We start from the raw sequence: 15,000 nt of genomic DNA on the forward strand, positions 1-15,000 counted from the left end.
AACGTTCCCTGTTCGCGCGGCAAAGCCTGGAGGAGGCACGGCCCCGCAGCGTGTTCGAGCGCCCGGTCTACGGGACACCCTGCTTACTTCGAGGGCAACAAGCGCAACGCAAGGCTGCGATCTCGCGCACTTTGCGCACGGCTGGAGAAGCTTTGCTGGCCGGCTTTCGCTCCTCGTGTTTACCGTGCGTTAAAGTTGCGCGTCCGTGGCTCTCGCAGCTCTTGCGCGCCCGGTCGCAGAGAGGAGTACGCAACCTCGACCGCACTTTCCCTGCAGGCTTCCTTCCGACTCGAAGTCCTGCGGCGGTCTCAACGAGGTGCCACATCCTCAATGCAGTCGGTCGCCCCCGTTTCGGTTGGGCTCTGGCACGACGGTCGCCACCGTCTCGCCCTTGAGTGGCCGCTGTTGGCGCTCGCTGTGAGGTGTTCAGCGTGCTGTCCGTGTTGCCGACGCGGTCAAAACGAGTCGACGGCTCACGTTCCCTTGTGCGCCGAAGGCTCTCTTGATATGTGATCCGACCCTCAGACAGACGAAGCCAAGGGAAGACCCAAGGCCGCAATGTGCGTTCAAAGAATCAGTGCTCAGTGTGTCCTGCAATTCACACCAAGTCTCGCAGCTGGCTGCGTTCTTCATCGACCCGAGAACCGAGTGATCCACCGCTTAGAGTCGTGAAAAAGTGTTTGTTCAATTCCGTACAGTCAAAACCAAACGTTTCTGGCACTCGGCCAAACAGTGGCCAAGAAGGGCGCTTTTCAGCGCACGCTTGGACTCCAAAACTCTGCCGCGCCTTTTTCGGCTGCCGCAAATCGAGCAAACGGTGTGTTTCGGACGGCGTTTCGCTTTCGCTACTTGCGAGTGCTTTCGTGGTCCACCCCTCTATAAATACTCGGGAGGCGTCGAAGCCGGTTCTCCAAGCCGGACCCGTAGGTATCGTTGTGTGCTCGCTCTCATTGGCCCGCCTAACCAGAAAATGCCTGCGGTACACCCATTTGGATAAGAGTGCACGCAGATGCGGGCCTCGACGGCTACACATTTCCTCGGGCGGCCGCCTCCCGGCCTCCGTGGAGCGCGGGATGCACGGTCCCATCGACAAGCCTCTCCCGTTTTTACCGTGGCGTCGCGGTTCACCACGGCAGGCGGGTCGGTCTCCTCCGCATAAAAAGGGGGACCCCCGCTTTTTGTTCCACGAAATCGCACAAGCTTTTTTCGCATCCACGGTTTGCCACCGCACACCAAAATGCCGATCCGGCTGCCTACTTTAGCCAACAGGTGGAGCCAGGCGCGCCGTACTTGCGCGGCACTTCCCACGTCCACCGAAGTCGGTGCCAAGGACCACTTTCGGCGCCGGAGCCGCGTACGAGCCTACTCGAGGCGGAAGAACGAAGCCAGCAAGGGCCTGGCCGCAAGTGCGTTCAATTGTCGGGACGTCCAAGTCCCTCGTTCTTCCGTGCTTCCTCTTTCGGCAAGTCGTTGCGGCACCTTCCCAAAGCGCGCAGACCCGCTAATCGCGACGAGCGCGACGTGGCCGTGCCGCCTTTCCCTCGGCAGCAAGCAAAACGCCTGGCAACGTCGACGCTCCCCTAACCGCGATCTCGCACCGTGTTTCGTGTGGCGAATTCAAAAGCCGGCCGGCGCTGCTGCAACCATTACGGTCGGTACGCATACGCCGCGGAGGGCGGGACGGTCATCGGAGCGTGCGGTTCCTCCATCGAGTACTGCGCACCTCGGCCGTCGCATCGCCGTGCCATGACCGGCCGCGCGTCAACGCGAACCGGTGCCAGCGAGATCCCTCGCCTGCAAGAACCGACCGGCAGCCTCCGTCACCCGAGGACGCGGAGGCGCTTGCCGCGGACGGCGGGACGGTATGCACTGGTGCACAGCGGACCCGTCACATCGCCAGTTCCTTGACCGACCGCCGACGCTTGTGCCGTTCCTCTCGTACTTGGCAGTCGCCGCGCGATTGTCGGGTCTCGTTCTTGCACGCTCGAACGGTCGGGAGGGCACTCGGCTGGCGTTTCGGGAACGCGCAGCCTCGCCTTCTACCGACGTAACCACGACTCGCCGTTCGCGCTCCGCCGCTCCTGTTTACAGTACTAGGCGGTCCCGCAGCGGTCGGGTCGCGCATTTCGAGCGCTTCGAGCCACGGTGCTGTGGCGGGTCGAAAGCCGACCTATGAGTGCGTTGCGCCGTTTGTACCCGCGTCCGCCACCTGGCCGACCGTCCAAGGTCGCGGTGTTGGCGTCCGCTGGGCGCAACAATTTGTCACGGGGTGCCGCTCCACATTCAGGCAGCCCCGTGGGGAAAAGCCGACCCCGCGTCCAAACGGGGTCAGCGGCAGAAAGTGTCGGGCGCAGACGCAGCTGAGGCGCTCACCCTTCACAATCCGTTAATGATCCTTCCGCAGGTTCACCTACGGAAACCTTGTTACGACTTTTACTTCCTCTAAATGATCAAGTTTGGTCATCTTTCCAACAGACCGGCGCAACCGAAAGGCCGCGCCGGACATCGGTCCGAAGACCTCACTAAATCATTCAATCGGTAGTAGCGACGGGCGGTGTGTACAAAGGGCAGGGACGTAATCAACGCGAGCTTATGACTCGCGCTTACTGGGAATTCCTCGTTCAAGGGGAACAATTGCAAGCCCCTATCCCAATCACGAAAGAAGTTCCACGGGTTACCCAGTCTTTTCAGACAGGGATAAAGACACGCTGCTTCCTTCAGTGTAGCGCGCGTGCGGCCCCGGACATCTAAGGGCATCACAGACCTGTTATTGCTCTGTTTCGTGCGGCTAGGAGCCGCTTGTCCCTCTAAGAAGGTTGTAAGGTGCTGGGAACCCCGCACCTATTTAATAGGCTAGAGTCTCGTTCGTTATCGGAATTAACCAGACAAATCGCTCCACCAACTAAGAACGGCCATGCACCACCATCCACCGAATCAAGAAAGAGCTCTCAATCTGTCAATCCTCCCAGTGTCCGGGCCGGGTAAGTTTTCCCGTGTTGAGTCAAATTAAGCCGCAGGCTCCACTCCTGGTGGTGCCCTTCCGTCAATTCCTTTAAGTTTCAGCTTTGCAACCATACTTCCCCCGGAACCCAAATACTTTGGTTTCCCGGAAGCTGCCCGCCGAGTCATTTGAGTAACTCAGGCGGATCGCTGGTTGGCATCGTTTATGGTCAGAACTAGGGCGGTATCTGATCGCCTTCGAACCTCTGACTTTCGTTCTTGATCAATGAAAACATTCTTGGCAAATGCTTTCGCAGTAGTTCGTCTTGCGACGGTCCAAGAATTTCACCTCTAGCGCCGCAATACGAATGCCCCCGTCCGTCCCTCTTAATCATTACCTCGTATTCCAAAAACCAACAGAACAGAAACGAGGTCTTGTTCTATTATTCCATGCAAGTTTATTCAGGCGACTCGCCTGCGTTGAGCACTCTAATTTTTTCAAAGTAAAAGCACCGGCCATCTCGAGGCACACAATGAAGTGCACCAAGAAAGAACCGGCATGATGTTCAGTCCGAGCCGTCGCATCGGGTAGATGCACTACTCGTCTGGAACTGAGATCCAACTACGAGCTTTTTAACCGCAGCAGCTTTAGTATACGCTATTGGAGCTGGAATTACCGCGGCTGCTGGCACCAGACTTGCCCTCCAATTGATCCTCGTTAAAGGATTTAGAGTGTACTCATTTCAATTACGGGGCCTCAAAAGAGTCCCGTATTGTTATTTTTCGTCACTACCTCCCCGTGCCGGGAGTGGGTAATTTGCGCGCCTGCTGCCTTCCTTGGATGTGGTAGCCGTTTCTCAGGCTCCCTCTCCGGAATCGAACCCTGATTCTCCGTTACCCGTAACAACCATGGTAAGCAAGTAACCTACCATCGAAAGTTGATAAGGCAGACACTTGAAAGAAACGTCGCCGGCTCGTGGCCATGCGATCAGCACAAAGTTATCCAGAGTCACCACACAATACGGGCCGAAACCCGATCGATCTTGGTCTAATAAAAGCACCCGTTACCCAAAGGGCTCCAGGCTCACTGCATGTATTAGCTCTAGAATTGCCACAGTTATCCAAGTAGGAAGAAACGATCTAAGGAACCATAACTGATTTAATGAGCCATTCGCGGTTTCGCCTTATTTCGGCATGTACTTAGACATGCATGGCTTAATCTTTGAGACAAGCATATGATTACTGGCAGGATCAACCAGGTAATCGTTCGACTGCGCGTCCGTCCTCGCCTTCGGCGGGCCGGACGCAGTCTGTGTGCGGCGGAGGCCACCTTCAGGCGCCCCAACACGCTTATTTTGCACTCCGAGATGACGGCGTTCGAGCTCGCTACGGCACAACCTTCCCGAAAGACGAGTGGGAGCCGTGCGGCAAGAAGCACGTTCATGCTCGCTCTTTTTCGTTGCATCGACTCGGTCGCGCCGTGCGGGTTGCCCAAGCCCGCTGCACTGTCGGTGGACCGGCCGGAACTAGCAACGGAGCCGAGACTGCAAAGCCGCCAGACGACGGGTCACGCCCGCGTCTTCGGCGCTTTCGCATCTGAATCGCCCGAGGACGACACGGAACACACCTCGATATCGTGGTAAAACGGCACCGTCCGACAACCAGCCCCTAACGCATCAAGCGGATGAGGCTGCAGACGACTGCCGTGGATTCCCCTGGAGCAGACCCGAGGACACGCTTGACGAGGCCGAAGCCCGCCGCATATCAGACACCCGGTCGCTTTCGCGTACGCCGCTCACGAGAACCCCCACATAATAGCAGCGATAAGTACCCAGACCTCCTTGGGCACTAATACGAGCGTACTCGAGAAAATTTCACCGCGGGTGTGCCCCGAAACGTGTGGCACGTTGAGCGTGCCACAAGTCTACGTCGCTCTCAAACCCGCCGAGGTCGTAGAATTTGCGACCCTACTCACGAAATTCCCACCGAGGATACGGCCGCAAACGTACCGCACCTTGGGTAGGCCACGAGTTTGTGCAACACTACGCTGACGGCACAGCACCGAGGTCGTGCGCGCACGCACGGGAAAATTCCGCCGCGGTTTCTGCCGAAAACGTGAGGCACCACGACTCTCCGCAAGTTCGCGTCGACTGCGAAAGACCGAAGTCGTGAACGACGTGTCCGCTACTCGCCGCCGACACGCTGGACACCAAACGTACAACGACTCGACGGCGTCGTAGAGGCCCACGACGCGGTTTTCCTTAACGACGTCTCGGCGTGGCACCGACAGGTTAGAACGGCCGACCAACGTTCCCTGTCCGCCGTTCGGCTCAGTCGAAGGGCTCGGCGACTTCGGCAACGCTGCGAAGCCGCACGGTGACGCACGCCATGTCCCCATTTTTTTTTTCTTTCTGCGTCTGCCGGGGTGCCCCTATAATAGCAGCGATAAGCACCCAGACCGCCGTGGGTCGCTCGCCCCGGCTGACGTGGTTTTTCGTACTCCTGCGGCGGTCGCCGTCAAGCACGTCCAAATACGCTACTTTCGTGGGCGCATTCACGCTCTTTCGCTTCGCCGGAGTGCCAGCACTCACTCTGCCAAAAACGGCGAACATCCGAGCGGCGGTTCCCACTTTTGCGTCGGCGTCGCAAACCCCGCCCCGGCAGACGAGGTTTGCCGTACTCGTGCGACGGTGGCCGGCGGGCACGTCGAAAGACGCCGATATCGTGCGCGAATTGGCGCACCTTGGCTTCACCGGAGTGCCGCCACTGACTCCTCCAAAAACGGCGAAGATCCGAGCGGCGCTTCCCACTTTCGCATCGGCGTCCCGAACTCCGCCCCGGCTGACGCGGTTTACCGTACTCGTGCGACGGTCGCCGGCGAGCACGTGGAAAGACGCCGATATCGTGCCCGAATCGGCTCCGTTCGGCTTCGCCGGAGTGCCAGCACTGGCTCGGCGAAAGACGACGAACATCCGAGCGACGGTTCTCACTATTGCGTACGCGTCGCAAACCCCGCCCCGGCAGACGCACTTTGCCGTACTCGTGCGACGGTCGCCGGAGAGCACGTAGAAAGACGCCGATATCGTGCCGGAATCGGCCCCGTTTGGCTTCGCCGGAGTGCCAGCACTCACTCGGCCACAAACGGCGAACATCCGAGCGGCGGTTCCCACTTAGCCGTCGGCGTCCCGAACTCCGCCCCGGCAGACGCGGTTGCCGAGCTCGTGCGACTAGCGACCGCGAAGCCGTCTCGCGACGCCGCTTTCGTGCGCGGCTCCCACTGCGACCTGGGTCACCCGAGGTCGACGAGCAAAAAAGAATGTCGAAAAAAATTTTTTTTTTTTTTGCGTCTGCCGGGGTGCCCCTATAATAGCAGCGATAAGCACCCAGACCGCCATGGGTCGCTCGCCCCGGCTGACGTGGTTTTTCGTTTTCCTGCGGTGGTCGTCGTCAAGCACGTCCAAACACGCCACTTTCGTGGGCGCATTCGCGCTCTTTCGCTTCGCCGGAGTGCCAGCACTCACTCTGCCAAAAACGGCGAACATCCTAGTGGCGGTTCCCACTTTTGCGTCGGCGTCGCCAACCCCGCCCCGGCATACGCGGTTTGCCGTACTCGTGCGGCGGTGGCCGGCGGGCACGTCGAAAGACACCGATATCGTGCGCGAGTCGATGCTTCTTGGTCTCGCAGGAGGGCCGCCACTCACTCCTGCAAAAACGGCGAAGATCCGAGCGGCGCTTCCCACTTTTTCGTCGGCATCGCAAACCTCGCCCCGGCAGACGCGCTTTGCCGTACTCGTGCGACGGTCGCCGGCGAGCACGTCGAAATACGCCGATATCGTGCCCGAATCGGCCCCGTTTCGCTTCGCCGGAGTGCCAGCACTCACTCGGCCAAAAACGGCGAACATCCGAGCAGCGGTACCCACTTAGCCGTCGGCATCCCGAACTCCGCGCCGGCTGACGCGGTTGCCGAGCTCGTGCGACTAGCGACCGCGAACGCGTCTCGCGACGCCGCTTTCGTGCGCGGCTCCCATTGCGACCTGGGTTACCCGAGCTCGACCAGCAAAAAAGAAGGTCGAAAAAAAATTTTTTTTTTCTGCGTCTGCCGGGGTGCCCCTATAATAGCAGCGATAAGCACCCAGACCGCCGTGGGTCGCTCGCCCCGGCTGACGTGGTTTTTCGTACTCCTGCAGCGGTCGCCGTCAAGCACGTCCAAATACGCCACTTTCGTGGGCGCTTTCGCGCTCTTTCGCGTCGCCGGTGTGCCAGCACTCACTCTGCCAAAAACGGCCAACATCCGAGCGGCGGTTCCCACTTTTGCGTCGGCGTCGTAAACCCCGCCCCGGCAGACGCGGTTTGCCCTACTCGTGCGACGGTCGCCGGCGAGCGCGTCGAAAGACGCCGATATCGTGCGCTAATTGGCGCTCCTTGGCTTCTCCGGAGTGCCGCCACTCACTCCTCCAAAAACGGCGAAGATCCGAGCGGCGTTCTCCACTTTCGCATCGGCGTCCCGAACTCCGCCCGGGCTGACGCGGTTTACCGTACTCGTGCGACGGTCGCCGCCGGGCACGTCGAAAGACGCCGATATCGTGCCGTAATCGGCCCCGTTTGGCTTCGCCCGAGTGCCAGCACTCACTCGGCCAAAAACGGCGAACATCCGAGCAGCGTTTCCCACTTTCGCATCGGCGTCCCGAAGCCCGCCCCGGCAGACGCGGTTTGCCCTACTCGAGCGACGGTCGCCGGCGATCACGTCGAAAGGCGCCGAATTCGTGCACGAATCGATGCTTCTTGGTCTCGCAGGAGGGCCGCCACTCACTCCTGCAAAAACGGCGAAGATCCGAGTTGCGCTTCCCACTTTTTCGTCGGCGTCCCGAACTACGCCCCGGCTGACGCGGTTTACCGTACTCGTGCGACGGTCGCCGGCGGGCACTTCAAAATACGCCGATTTCGTGGGCGCATTCACGCTGTTTCGCTTCCCCGGAGTGCCAACACTCACTCTGCCGAAAGCGGCGATCATCCGAGCGGCGGTTCCCACTTTTGCGTCGGCTTCGCAAACGGCGCCCCGGCAGACGCGCTCGTGCGACGTACTCGTGCGACGGTCGCCGGCGAGCACGTCGAAAGACGCCGATATCGTGCTCGAATCGACCCCGTTTCGCTTCGCCGGAGTGCTGCCAGTCACGGCGCAGAAAACGGCGAACAAGTGTTTTTTTTTTTTTTCCTAGAATTTGTGTTATAGAAGGCACATTTGATATCGGACGATAATTTTCAACTTTATCACGCGCACCGATTTTCGTGTAGAGGTTTGCAAGTTTATGGGAATTTCTCCACTTGGAATAATGCGATTTAGTAGTACTACGAGAACTTCATGGATGTACTCAAGGGTACGGGGCAAGTCAGTTACGTCAACACCTGCAGATTTTTTACACTTCAAACTGAAAATTGTTGGTTGTGAGTCCTCGTGTGATATTAAAGGCCGATTCGCTAACACATAGAACAAAGAAAGAAAGGAAGAAAAAACGCCCGCGCTCGCTCAAGAAACCTGGGTTCGCAACAAGTGGCAACAACAAGCAACCGAGCGAGTGCGCCAAAACCCGTGGCGGCCGAACAAACGCGAAGTCCCAACCGCGTCAGCCGGGGCGGCACGGGACAGGAAAAATCACTTCAGCCGGGGCGGCGGGGCACCGAATAAACCTCGTCACCTCGTCGCAGGATAAAAGAGGAAACAAAAAGTCTAAACAGCGTCTGCTGGAGCGAATGCGTAATAAAACAACAACAACAACAAAAAAAAACACCCGCGCTCAAGAAGTCTGCAATCCTCACAAAAGGCGACTGTGACCGAGCAGCGTCAGCCGGGGCCGTGCGGAAACGGAAAAACCGCGACTACCGGGGCGTCGAGGCACCGAAAAATCCACTTCAGCCGCGGCGAAAAAAAAAAACAAAAAGAAAGACGGAGGGGGGGGGGGGAACCACGTCTGCCGGGGCGAAGGAAAAAAAAAACGCGTCTGCCGGGGCGAGCCCGGGTGCGGCACCACCGGGAAAACTGTGGCAAACAGACATGGCGATCGAGTGAGTGGGCCGCCAGCCAGGCTCAGCCAAAAAGTGCAAAGTCCGAACTGCGTCAGCCGGGGCGGCAAAAACCGCGTCAGCCGGGGCGGCGCAAAAAACCGCGTCTGCCGGGGCGGCACGAAACCGCGTCAGCCGGGGCGGGGCGAAAACTGCGTCAGCCGGGGCGAAAGAAAAAAAAAAACGCGTCTGCCGGGGCAAGCCCGGGTGCGGCACCACCGGGAAAACTGTGGCAAACAGACATGGCGATCGAGTGAGTGGGCCGCCAGCCAGGCACAGCCGAAAAGTGCAAAGTCCGAACCGTGTCAGCCGGGGCGACGCAAAAACCGCGTCAGCCGGGGCGGCGCGAAAACCGCGTCAGCCGGGGCGGCACGAAACCGCGTCAGCCGGGGCGGCGCGAAAACTGCGTCAGCCGGGGCGGCGCGAAAACCTCGTCAGCCGGGGCGAGCGAAAAGGGGGGGGGGGGAACCACGTCTGCCGGGGCGAAAGAAAAAAAAACGCGTCTGCCGGGGCGAGCCCGGGTGCGGCACCACCGGGAAGACTGTGGCAAACAGACATGGCGATCGAGTGAGTGGGCCGCCAGCCAGGCTCAGCCCAAAAAGTGCTAAGTCCGAACTGCGTCAGCCGGGGCGGCGCGAAAACCGCGTCTGCCGGGGCGGCACGAAACCGCGTCAGCCGGGGCGGCGCGAAAACTGCGTCAGCCGGGGCGAGCCCGGGTGCGGCACCACCGGGAAAACTGTGGCAAACAGACATGGCGATCGAGTGAGTGGGCCGCCAGCCAGGCACAGCCGAAAAGTGCTAAGTCCGAACTGCGTCAGCCGGGGCGGCAAAAACCGCGTCAGCCGGGGCGGCGCAAAAAACCGCGTCTGCCGGGGCGGCACGAAACCGCGTCAGCCGGGGCGGCGCGAAAACTGCGTCAGCCGGGGCGAAAGAAAAAAAAAACGCGTCTGCCGGGGCGAGCCCGGGTGCGGCACCACCGGGAAAACTGTGGCAAACAGACATGGCGATCGAGTGAGTGGGCCGCCAGCCAGGCACAGCCGAAAAGTGCTAAGTCCGAACTGCGTCTGCCGGGGCGGCACGAAACCGCGTCAGCCGGGGCGGCGCGAAAACCGCGTCTGCCGGGGCGGCACGAAACCGCGTCAGCCGGGGCGGCGCGAAAACTGCGTCAGCCGGGGCGAGCCCGGGTGCGGCACCACCGGGAAAACTGTGGCAAACAGACATGGCGATTGAGTGAGTGGGCCGCCAGCCAGGCACAGCCGAAAAGTGCTAAGTCCGAACTGCGTCTGCCGGGGCGGCACGAAACCGCGTCAGCCGGGGCGGCGCGAAAACCGCGTCTGCCGGGGCGGCACGAAACCGCGTCAGCCGGGGCGGCGCGAAAACTGCGTCAGCCGGGGCGAGCCCGGGTGCGGCACCACCGGGAAAACTGTGGCAAACAGACATGGCGATCGAGTGAGTGGGCCGCCAGCCAGGCACAGCCGAAAAGTGCAAAGTCCGAACCGTGTCAGCCGGGGCGACGCAAAAACCGCGTCAGCCGGGGCGGCGCGAAAACCGCGTCAGCCGGGGCGGCACGAAACCGCGTCAGCCGGGGCGGCGCGAAAACTGCGTCAGCCGGGGCGGCGCGAAAACCTCGTCAGCCGGGGCGAGCGAAAAGGGGGGGGGGAACCACGTCTGCCGGGGCGAAAGAAAAAAAAACGCGTCTGCCGGGGCGAGCCCGGGTGCGGCACCACCGGGAAGACTGTGGCAAACAGACATGGCGATCGAGTGAGTGGGCCGCCAGCCAGGCTCAGCCCAAAAAGTGCTAAGTCCGAACTGCGTCAGCCGGGGCGGCGCGAAAACCGCGTCTGCCGGGGCGGCACGAAACCGCGTCAGCCGGGGCGGCGCGAAAACTGCGTCAGCCGGGGCGAGCCCGGGTGCGGCACCACCGGGAAAACTGTGGCAAACAGACATGGCGATCGAGTGAGTGGGCCGCCAGCCAGGCACAGCCGAAAAGTGCTAAGTCCGAACTGCGTCAGCCGGGGCGGCAAAAACCGCGTCAGCCGGGGCGGCGCAAAAAACCGCGTCTGCCGGGGCGGCACGAAACCGCGTCAGCCGGGGCGGCGCGAAAACTGCGTCAGCCGGGGCGAAAGAAAAAAAAAACGCGTCTGCCGGGGCGAGCCCGGGTGCGGCACCACCGGGAAAACTGTGGCAAACAGACATGGCGATCGAGTGAGTGGGCCGCCAGCCAGGCACAGCCGAAAAGTGCTAAGTCCGAACTGCGTCTGCCGGGGCGGCACGAAACCGCGTCAGCCGGGGCGGCGCGAAAACCGCGTCTGCCGGGGCGGCACGAAACCGCGTCAGCCGGGGCGGCGCGAAAACTGCGTCAGCCGGGGCGAGCCCGGGTGCGGCACCACCGGGAAAACTGTGGCAAACAGACATGGCGATCGAGTGAGTGGGCCGCCAGCCAGGCACAGCCGAAAAGTGCTAAGTCCGAACTGCGTCAGCCGGGGCGGCAAAAACCGCGTCAGCCGGGGCGGCGCAAAAAACCGCGTCTGCCGGGGCGGCACGAAACCGCGTCAGCCGGGGCGGCGCGAAAACTGCGTCAGCCGGGGCGAAAGAAAAAAAAAAACGCGTCTGCCGGGGCGAGCCCGGGTGCGGCACCACCGGGAAAACTGTGGCAAACAGACATGGCGATCGAGTGAGTGGGCCGCCAGCCAGGCACAGCCGAAAAGTGCTAAGTCCGAACTGCGTCTGCCGGGGCGGCACGAAACCGCGTCAGCCGGGGCGGCGCGAAAACCGCGTCTGCCGGGGCGGCACGAAACCGCGTCAGCCGGGGCGGCGCGAAAACTGCGTCAGCCGGGGCGAGCCCGGGTGCGGCACCACCGGGAAAACTGTGGCAAACAGACATGGCGATTGAGTGAGTGGGCCGCCAGCCAGGCACAGCCGAAAAGTGCTAAGTCCGAACTGCGTCTGCCGGGGCGGCACGAAACCGCGTCAGCCGGGGCGGCGCGAAAACCGCGTCTGCCGGGGCGGCACGAAACCGCGTCAGCCGGGGCGGCGCGAAAACTGCGTCAGCCGGGGCGAGCCCGGGTGCGGCACCACCGGGAAAACTGTGGCAAACAGACATGGCGATCGAGTGAGTGGGCCGCCAGCCAGGCACAGCCGAAAAGTGCAAAGTCCGAACCGTGTCAGCCGGGGCGACGCAAAAACCGCGTCAGCCGGGGCGGCGCGAAAACCGCGTCAGCCGGGGCGGCACGAAACCGCGTCAGCCGGGGCGGCGCGAAAACTGCGTCAGCCGGGGCGGCGCGAAAACCTCGTCAGCCGGGGCGAGCGAAAAGGGGGGGGGGAACCACGTCTGCCGGGGCGAAAGAAAAAAAAACGCGTCTGCCGGGGCGAGCACGGGTGCGGCACCACCGGGAAGACTGTGGCAAACAGACATGGCGATCGAGTGAGTGGGCCGCCAGCCAGGCTCAGCCCAAAAAGTGCTAAGTCCGAACTGCGTCAGCCGGGGCGGCGCGAAAACCGCGTCTGCCGGGGCGGCACGAAACCGCGTCAGCCGGGGCGGCGCGAAAACTGCGTCAGCCGGGGCGAGCCCGGGTGCGGCACCACCGGGAAAACTGTGGCAAACAGACATGGCGATCGAGTGAGTGGGCCGCCAGCCAGGCACAGCCGAAAAGTGCTAAGTCCGAACTGCGTCAGCCGGGGCGGCAAAAACCGCGTCAGCCGGGGCGGCGCAAAAAACCGCGTCTGCCGGGGCGGCACGAAACCGCGTCAGCCGGGGCGGCGCGAAAACTGCGTCAGCCGGGGCGAAAGAAAAAAAAAACGCGTCTGCCGGGGCGAGCCCGGGTGCGGCACCACCGGGAAAACTGTGGCAAACAGACATGGCGATCGAGTGAGTGGGCCGCCAGCCAGGCACAGCCGAAAAGTGCTAAGTCCGAACTGCGTCTGCCGGGGCGGCACGAAACCGCGTCAGCCGGGGCGGCGCGAAAACCGCGTCTGCCGGGGCGGCACGAAACCGCGTCAGCCGGGGCGGCGCGAAAACTGCGTCAGCCGGGGCGAGCCCGGGTGCGGCACCACCGGGAAAACTGTGGCAAACAGACATGGCGATTGAGTGAGTGGGCCGCCAGCCAGGCACAGCCGAAAAGTGCTAAGTCCGAACTGCGTCTGCCGGGGCGGCACGAAACCGCGTCAGCCGGGGCGGCGCGAAAACCGCGTCTGCCGGGGCGGCACGAAACCGCGTCAGCCGGGGCGGCGCGAAAACTGCGTCAGCCGGGGCGAGCCCGGGTGCGGCACCACCGGGAAAACTGTGGCAAACAGACATGGCGATCGAGTGAGTGGGCCGCCAGCCAGGCACAGCCGAAAAGTGCAAAGTCCGAACCGTGTCAGCCGGGGCGACGCAAAAACCGCGTCAGCCGGGGCGGCGCGAAAACCGCGTCAGCCGGGGCGGCGCGAAAACTGCGTCAGCCGGGGCGGCGCGAAAACCTCGTCAGCCGGGGCGAGCGAAAAGGGGGTGGGGGGGAACCACGTCTGCCGGGGCGAAAGAAAAAAAAACGCGTCTGCCGGGGCGAGCCCGGGTGCGGCACCACCGGGAAGACTGTGGCAAACAGACATGGCGATCGAGTGAGTGGGCCGCCAGCCAGGCTCAGCCCAAAAAGTGCTAAGTCCGAACTGCGTCAGCCGGGGCGGCGCGAAAACCGCGTCTGCCGGGGCGGCACGAAACCGCGTCAGCCGGGGCGGCGCGAAAACTGCGTCAGCCGGGGCGAGCCCGGGTGCGGCACCACCGGGAAAACTGTGGCAAACAGACATGGCGATCGAGTGAGTGGGCCGCCAGCCAGGCACAGCCGAAAAGTGCTAAGTCCGAACTGCGTCAGCCGGGGCGGCAAAAACCGCGTCAGCCGGGGCGGCGCAAAAAACCGCGTCTGCCGGGGCGGCACGAAACCGCGTCAGCCGGGGCGGCGCGAAAACTGCGTCAGCCGGGGCGAAAGAAAAAAAAAACGCGTCTGCCGGGGCGAGCCCGGGTGCGGCACCACCGGGAAAACTGTGGCAAACAGACATGGCGATCGAGTGAGTGGGCCGCCAGCCAGGCACAGCCGAAAAGTGCTAAGTCCGAACTGCGTCTGCCGGGGCGGCACGAAACCGCGTCAGCCGGGGCGGCGCGAAAACCGCGTCTGCCGGGGCGGCACGAAACCGCGTCAGCCGGGGCGGCGCGAAAATTGCGTCAGCCGGGGCGAGCCCGGGTGCGGCACCACCGGGAAAACTGTGGCAAACAGACATGGCGATTGAGTGAGTGGGCCGCCAGCCAGGCACAGCCGAAAAGTGCTAAGTCCGAACTGCGTCTGCCGGGGCGGCACGAAACCGCGTCAGCCGGGGCGGCGCGAAAACCGCGTCTGCCGGGGCGGCACGAAACCGCGTCAGCCGGGGCGGCGCGAAAACTGCGTCAGCCGGGGCGAGCCCGGGTGCGGCACCACCGGGAAAACTGTGGCAAACAGACATGGCGATCGAGTGAGTGGGCCGCCAGCCAGGCACAGCCGAAAAGTGCTAAGTCCGAACTGCGTCAGCCGGGGCGGCAAAAACCGCGTCAGCCGGGGCGGCGCAAAAACCGCGTCTGCCGGGGCGAAATCAAAAAAAAAAACAAAGAAAAAAGCCCGCGCTTAATCAAAAGAAAACAAAGAAAAAAGCTTGCGCTTAATCAAAAGAAAACAAACAAAAAAAGTTCGCGCTTAAGCCTGGCGGTGGAACCACCGGGGCAAACAGACCTGGCGATCGAGTGAGTGGGCCGCCAGCCGGGGTGAGCCAAAAAGTGCAAAGTCCGAACCGCGTCAGCCGGGGCGACGCAAAAACCGCGTCAGCCGGGGCGGCGCGAAAACCGCGTCAGCCGGGGCGGCGCGAAAACCGCGTCAGCCGGGGCGGCGCAAAAACTGCGTCAGCCGGGGCGGCACGGAAAAACGAAAACCGCGTCAGCCGGGGCGGCACGGAAAAACGAAAACCGCGTCAGCCGGGGCGACATCAAAATGAGGGAAAAAAAAA

The 15,000-nt window shown here is 62.4% G+C and overlaps 2 non-coding genes across 2 annotated transcripts; both read right to left on the reverse strand.

The window, feature by feature from the left end:
• Positions 1-515: 515 nt before the first annotated feature.
• LOC142793803 (5.8S ribosomal RNA) lies at positions 516-668 on the reverse strand. Its single transcript, XR_012891832.1, has one exon. It is a non-coding gene; the product is annotated as a 5.8S ribosomal RNA (ribosomal RNA).
• A 1,719-nt stretch (positions 669-2,387) lies between these two features.
• LOC142793790 (small subunit ribosomal RNA) lies at positions 2,388-4,202 on the reverse strand. The gene has a single exon (XR_012891822.1). It is a non-coding gene; the product is annotated as a small subunit ribosomal RNA (ribosomal RNA).
• Between the last annotated feature and the right edge of the window lie 10,798 nt (positions 4,203-15,000).

This window comes from Rhipicephalus microplus, unplaced genomic scaffold (assembly GCF_043290135.1).
Source record: "Rhipicephalus microplus isolate Deutch F79 unplaced genomic scaffold, USDA_Rmic scaffold_332, whole genome shotgun sequence".
Lineage (NCBI taxonomy): Eukaryota > Metazoa > Arthropoda > Arachnida > Ixodida > Ixodidae > Rhipicephalus > Rhipicephalus microplus.